This window comes from Bison bison, unplaced genomic scaffold, assembly GCF_000754665.1.
Source record: "Bison bison bison isolate TAMUID 2011002044 unplaced genomic scaffold, Bison_UMD1.0 scf7180017864309, whole genome shotgun sequence".
In the NCBI taxonomy this organism is placed as follows: domain Eukaryota; kingdom Metazoa; phylum Chordata; class Mammalia; order Artiodactyla; family Bovidae; genus Bison; species Bison bison.
The window spans coordinates 8257871-8265685 of NW_011494881.1; the positions used below are offsets into that span (position 1 = coordinate 8257871).

Consider the following 7815-nt stretch of genomic DNA (forward strand, 5'->3'; position numbering starts at 1 on the left):
CCACCCCGTCCCCTCCCACCCCTACCCCAGGAAAGGCCGGGCTCTAGGGCGTCATTAACAAGGCCTGGCCCCGACATTAACAAGGCCAGGAGGAAGCGATACGGCCACTGCTGCCACCTGCCAAGGAGCCGCCGAAGCCCATTTGCCTTACCAAGTGTCTTTTAATTTCATGGCTGCAGTCACCACCTGTAGTGATTTTGCAGCTCAAGAAAAGAAAAACTGTCACTACTTGCACTTTTTCTTCTTCTGTTTGCCATGAAATGATGGGACCGGATGCCATGGTCTTAGTTTGTTTAATATTGAGTTTCAAGCCAGCTTTTTAACTCTCCTCTATCACCCTCATCAAGAGGCTCTTTTTAAGAGTTTCTCTTCACTTTCTGCCTTTAGAGTAGTATCATCTGCATATCTGAGGTTATTGATATTTCACCCAGCAATCTTGATTCCAGTGATGAGTAGAAATTTGTATAAAACCATACTCTTTGTAAATAGGCAGAATAACTCAGTTTTCCAAACTAAGTTGCACCCTGAAACATCTTTTCTTTCCTTTTTTTAATTGAGTTATTAATTTACAATGTTGTGTTAGTTTCAGGTGTACATCAAAGTGATTATATATATAAAACTTATTTATTATATATATTTATTCTTTTTTAGATTCTTTTCCATTATGGTTTATCACAGCATCCTGGATATTGTTCTCTGTGTTGTACAGTAGATCCTTGTTGTTTGCTTATTTTCTATGTAGTTGTGTATAGAAGTTAATTCCAAACTCTTGATTTATCCTGTTGGTGACCATAAGCTTATTTTCTATGTCTGTGTATCTATTTCTGTTTTGTAAGTAAGTTCACTTGTATCGTCTTTTAAAATTCCACAAATAAGTGACATCATGTAATATTTGCTTTCCTCTATCTGACTTACTTCCTGGACATTTAGGTTACTTCCACATCTTGTTAGTGGCTCACTCATGTCCAACTCTTTGCAACCCCGTGGATTGTAACTCGCCAGGCTCCTCTGTCCATGAAATTGTTTAGGCAAGAAGACTGGAGTGAGTAGCCATTCCCTTCTGCAGGGAATTGTCCAACCCAGGGATCGAATGCGGGTCTCCTGCATTGTGGGCGAGTTCTTGAATGACTGAGCCACTCTTAGTTACTCTAAATAGCGCTGCTGTGAACATCACGGTGTTTAAGTAAGAGTTTTCCTAGATATATTCCCAGGAGTAGGATTGCAGGATTATATGGCAACTCTATTCTTAGTTTTTTAAGGAACCTTTGTAATGTTCCCCATTACGTGTAAGTGGCTGCACCAATTTACATTCTCAGCAACAGTGTAGGTGGTGAAACTTCTTTTCAGTTCTTTAATTTGCTTTTAGCGTTCTCTTTTTCTCTAGATTTTATGTTAATAATTTTTTCATATCCTCACATCTACCCAGTCTCTTATCCCTCTACCAGGAGATACCTTCCCAGCTTCTCAACTGAGCAACTGTTTTGGCTTTCAAGAAGTGTTTTCAGTGTCTTGTTGTGTAGTCATGCTTAACTGCATCCATATCTTTATTTCATTGTTTCTATCTAATATTTGAGAATTAGTTATTCCACTTTCATTTTATATCTAACATCCTTCATTTGTGCTTTTCTTCTCACCCTTGAGTCTACCTTCAAATCTTATCCCCTCCCTGGTCTTCACTATCTTTGTTATAAATGTGCTTAATTTCTCTCCCATCCCAATAAGAAAATCTCTCTCCAAAATCCTCCTTATCTATCTAGTTTCCTTTTCAGTTGAAATATTTGAAAATGTAGTCTATACTTCTTTATCTCTTCATTATTCTTACCACTTCTCTGAAACTCAGGTAGTAGGAGCCACTGATTATGATTTGGTCATCCAATCCACTGAACACTTTATAGTTCTCATCTCATTTGACTCATTTATCAGTGTTGACTCTACCACCAGTTTGAAGCTTTTTTCCTCTCTGGCTTCGCTTCTGTGATACCTGTTCCTCAGGTTTTCTTCCTTTCTGGTTCCTCTCCCTTCTTTTCCATAGCTGGATCTTCTTCTTTTAATTCTTGCAGTGTTTCTTTCCTTCTCCTTTAAATCTTTACCCACTGTTTTCTCTTGGGTTCTTACAGCCCCTTAACAGATGACTTCCAGCTCGTTTTCTGACATATTCTGACACTCAGCTGGAGTGTCACAGGCACTGTTTGTGATTTCCTCTCCTTTATCTGCTTGACAGTCTTGAAAAGTCTCCCCTGGGTTTCACTGTTCCCCTCTATTATTCTCTGATACTCCTTCCTTCCTTACTCTCGTTTGTTCTTTTCTCAATTATAGGATGATTTCCCTCTGTTCTCGCTACAGCTATTTGTCTCTCCACCAATTTGTGTTCTACAGAGCTGCTGAAAACCCTACTAAAAGACAAATTTTGTGATGTTGCTTCTTTAGAATGCCTCAGTGGGTAACGTTAACAGGATAAAGAGTCTTTCCTTTTTTTGTGTGTTCTTTTTTCACTGAAGTAAAATCCACATAACATAAAATGAATCATTTAAAGTGTGCAATTCAGTAGAATTTACTTAATTCACGATACTGTGCAAGCATACTCCGTGTCTAGTTCTAGGATGTGTTTCATCACTCCAAATGGAACCCCTAGAATGAAAGCAGTTGTTCCTCACTCCCTCCTGTCAGCCCCTGACACCCACAGATAGGTTATCTGTTACAATGGATTTGCCGTTTCTGAATGTTTCATGTAAATGAAATCATTGCTTTATATGACCTTTTTTATTTGGCTTCTTTTACTTATAGGTAATAATATTTTTGTGATTCATGTAGATTGTCGTATGTATTAGCACTTGATTCCTTTCTGTAACTGAATAATAATTCCATTATATGGCTGTGTCCTGTTATCTATTCATGAGTTCATGAATATTTGGGTTGTCCACAGAGTTTGAATCCCTCTTTTTTATTCATTTGAGTATATACCTGCAGGGATTTAATTGATGGTTCGTATGGTAAATCTGCGCTTCTGGAGGAACTACCAAACTCTTTCCACAGTGGCAACAACAATATACATTCTCACCAGAAATATATTAAGGGTTCCAGTTTGTACAGATCCTTGCCAGAATTTATCCCCTCACCCTTTTTTTTTTCCTTCTTTTCTTTAAAATTATAACCAATCTTGTACATACAGTGGTATTTCATCACTGTTATTTCCCTAATGACTAATGGTATTGAACATCTTTTTATGCACTTGTTACACATTTATATATTTTCTTTGAGGTACTTATTAGGCTGATTGTCTTTTGTTTTTGAATCAGAAATACCTTTTAAATGATCAGATCCAAGATATTTCTGGATTTAATGATCATCAAAGAAGAGTTTACATTTTGACCTTAGAAGTTCTTTATTATTATGGTCACATTTTAAATGGGACTTCCCTGGTGGCTGAAATGATAAAGAATCTGCCAGCAATGCACGGGACCCCAATTCTATCCCTGGGTGGGAAAGATCCCCTGGAGAAGAGAATGGCCCACCCAATCCAATATTCTTACCTGGAGAATTCCATTGAGGGAGGAGCCTGGCAGGCTATAGTTTATGCCTCACAAAGAATCAAAAATGACTGAGCAACTTATCACGTTATCATTTTAAATAGTTGCTTGAATATTACCAGCATTTCTGGACTCTCTGTCCTTAAAATGCAGCAAGTTGTTTTTTAATCTTAATACTAAAATATCCAGTTCAGTTCAGTTCAGTCACTCAGTCGTGTCAGACTCTTTGCAACCCCATGAATTGCAGCACACCAGGCCTCCCCGTCCATCACCAACTCCCGGAGTTCACTCAAACTCACGTCCATCGAGTCAGTGATGCCATCCAGCCATCTCATCCTCTGTTGTCCCCTTCTCCTCCTGCCCCCAATCCCTCCCAGCATCAGAGCCTTTTCCAATGAGTCAACTCTTTGCATGAGGTGGCCAAAGTACTAGAGTTTCCGCTTCAGTATCATTCCTTCCAAAGAACACCCAGGACTGATCTCCTTCAGAATGCACTGGTTGGATCTCCTTGCAGTCCAAGGGACTCTCAAGAGTCTTCTCCAACACCACAAAATCGATTGATTCAAAAGCATCAATTTTTCAGCAGTCAGCTTTCTTCACAGCCCAACTCTCACATCCATACATGACCACTAGAAAAACCATAGCCTTGACTAGACGAACCTTTGTTGGCAAAGTAATGTCTCTGCTTTTCAATATGCTATCTAGGTTGGTCATAGCTTTCCTTCTAAGGAGTAAGCATTTTTTAGTTTCCTGGCTGCAATCACCATCTGTAGTGATTTTGAAGCCCCCAAAAATAAAGTCTGCCACTGTTTCCACTGTTTCCCCATCTATTTCCCATGAAGTGATGGGATCACATGCCATTAGTTTTCTGAATGTTGAGCTTGAAGCCAACTTTTTCACTCTCCTCTTTCACTTTCATCAAGAGGCTTTTTAGTTCCTCTTCACTTTCTGCCATAAGGGTGGTGTCATCTGCATATCTGAGGTGATTGATATTTCTCCCAGCAATCTTGATTCCAGCTTGTGCTTTGACTTTTTAAAAATTTCAATGTAGAATATTTCCACCTAGCACTTCTTCATACCTTAATGAGCAGTTACGAAAAGACAGTTACGAAATATAAGAATACCTTATATTCTCTGTTGTTGACTACTTTCTCTTTTTAAAAAATATTGTTTGCTTTCTTGTGAGTACATAATAAACATGTACCAGGTTAATGTTCCAGTTGACAATCAGGTATAAATGTGAATATAAGGTATAAGTGTGTTTTTTGCAGTCATGCTTATGTGAATATAAGAATCTTTGATTAATTTTTTTGAAGACCATATGGAGTAATTTTGAGGTAATTTGAAAATAAGCTTGTATTATCATGGAGATATGCTAAACTGTTGAGGGTACCTTTACTGATTGTCTAGTATTTTAAATCATAGTGTTTGCTTTTCAAGCAACAGATCATGATGAAAAGTGAATTCACAATGAAAGTTATATATTAGCAATTGTTACTTTTCAGTTTGGCAAGGAAAAATTATAATCTGAAGTTTTATCTACCACCACCACTCCAAAGATAGGCAGTTTCCCTTAACTTTCTGAATGTTTCAGATTAGATTTCTAACATCCCCATTTTTAAAGATCGTATATTTATTTTAACTTATATTCTGAGAGAACTGGAAGGTTTAGCCATAAAGCTAAATGTATGAAAGAGATTGGGTTTTACAAGAGAGAACGTATATCCGTTAATGTTTTTTATGTTACCTCCAAATTTTTCAAAGATGAAACAAACCTGAAATCTACTTTCCAAGGGCTTCATAGGTGGTGCTAGTGGTAAAAAATCCACCTGCCAATGCAGGAGACCTTAGGGATGCAGATTCGGGGAGGAAGATCCCTTGAAGAAGGTAATGGCACCCTACTCCAGTATTCTTGCCTGGAGAATCCCATGGACAGAGGAGCCTGATGAGCTATGGTCCATAGTGTCACAAAGAGAGAGACACGACTGATGTGACTTTGCACTCGCATGCACTTTCTAAATGAAAGGTTTTTACACACAACATTTTTCTGCTTTATCTAGAGGGCTTACTCTACAAGCTTAATTTGAGTGTCTGTTCTCTGTCAGTGCATGTAATTTCTGGAGACTAATTACATCTTTTTGTTTGTTTTGTGTTTTTTGGTTTGTGGTTTTTGTTTAATTACATCTTTTAATAAGGTGTGTTTCTTAGCTCTCAGGGAATTATCAGCATGTACCAATTATTTCTTAGAAATGGGCAATAAATTATTTGGAAAAAAATATTCCATTTTTTTTCCACTTTGCCTAGAAACCGCTTCTCTGAATAATAGACTTTTTTGGATGTCTATTAATTGGTAATTTTTGGTATCATTTGACTCCTGGGATTCTAGTTGTTAAAAGTTAACTTAATGAAGAATTATAATTCTTTAAGTAGTAGTTGCCTATATTTTGTACTGTATTTTTTGTTATTAAGTGTCCCGTGATCATTTGTTAACTAAGTCCTTAACTTATGTGATAAATGGGACATTTTTGATCAGTCAGTCAGTTCATTTGCTCAGTTGTGTCCAATTCTTTGCAAATCCATGGACTGCAGCACGCCAGGCTACCTTGCTCATCACCATCTCCTGGTACTTGCTCAAACTCATGTCCATCAGGTCAGTGATGCCATCCATCCATCTCATCCACTGTTGTCCCCTTCTCCTCCTGCCTTCAATCTTTCCTAGCATCAGGGTCTTTTCCAATGAGTTAGCTCTTCACATCAATCAGGTGGCCAAAGTATTCGAGCTTCAGTTGTTCCATGTACGGTCTAACTGGTGCTTCTTGACCTGTATATAGATTTATCATGAGACATGTAAGGTGGTCTGGTATTCCCATCTCCTGAAGAATTTTACAGAGTTTCTTGTTGTCCACACAGTCAAAGGTTTTGGCATAGTCCATAAAGCAGAAGTAGATGTTTTTCTCAAACTCTCTTGCTTTTTCTATGATCCATTGGATGTTGGCAATTTGATCTCTGGTTCCTGTGCCTTTTCTAAATCCAGCTTGAGCATCGGAAGTTCTTGATTCACACACATACTGTTGAAACCTTGCTTGGAGAATTTTGAGCATTACTTTGCTAGCGTGTGAGATGACTGCAATTGTATGGTAGTTTGGACATTCTTTGTCATTGCCTTTCTTTGGGATTGGAATGAAAACTGACCTTTTCTAGTCCTGTGGCCACTGCTGAGTTTTCTAAATTTGCTGGCATATTGAGTGCAGCACTTTCACAGCATCATCGTTTTGAATTCCAGCTCAACTGGAATTCCATCACCTCCACTAGCTTTGTTTGTAGTGATTCTTCCTAAGGCCCACTTGACTTTGCAGTCCAGAATGTCTGGCTGTAGGTGAGTGATCACACATCCTGGTTATCTGGGTTATAAAGATCTTTTTTGTATAGTTCTTCTATGTATTCTCTGTATTTTATTTTTTTATTTATCTATTTTTTTCAATAAGCATAGTTGTTTATTGAAAAATCAGCATTGAACGTAATAGTCCAATAGATTTTTTTTCCTCAATACTCACTGAATTCTTTTTCTTCAAAATTTTGAAGTGTTTGATTCACCAAAGAAATATATTTGGGAAGTTGCAGCTGAATCAGGTTTTCAAATGAACACTTAGAAGGACTCTATTTCCTCTTTAGAAATGTTGAGCTTAATTTTTTTTAAATTTATTATTATTTTTTAAATTTATTTATTTATTTTTTAAATTTTATTTTATTTTTAAACTTTACAATATTGTATTGGTTTTGCCAAATATCGAAATGAATCCGCCACAGGTATACATGTGTTCCCCATCCTGAACCCTCCTCCCTCCTCCCTCCTCCCTCCCCATACCATCCCTCTGGGTCATCCCAGTGCACCAGCCCCGAGCATCCACTATAGTGCGTCGAACCTGGACTGGCAACTCGTTTCATACATGATAGTATACATGTTTCACTGCCATTCTCCCAAATCTTCCCACCCTCTCCCTCTCCCACAGAGTCCATAAGACTGTTCTATACATCAGTGTCTCTTTTGCTGTCTCGTACACAGGGTTATTGTTACCATCTTTCTAAATTTCATATATATGTGTTAGTATACTGTATTGGTGTTTTTCTTTCTGGCTTACTTCACTCTGTATAATAGGCTCCAGTTTCATCCATCTCATTAGAACGGATTCAAATGAATTCTTTTTAATGGCTGAGTAATACTCCATTGTGTATATGTACCACAGCTTTTTTATCCATTCATTTGCTGATGGACATCTAGGTTGCTTCC

The 7815-nt window shown here is 37.8% G+C and overlaps 1 protein-coding gene and 1 pseudogene across 2 annotated transcripts in view; one reads left to right on the top strand and one right to left on the bottom strand.

The window, feature by feature from the left end:
• LOC104997540 overlaps positions 1–77 on the bottom strand; it is a 963-nt pseudogene extending 886 nt beyond the window's left edge.
• Positions 1–7815, top strand: part of ADK (adenosine kinase) — a 550542-nt gene that overhangs the window by 222249 nt on the left and 320478 nt on the right. The gene's annotated exons all lie outside the window — the stretch shown is intronic.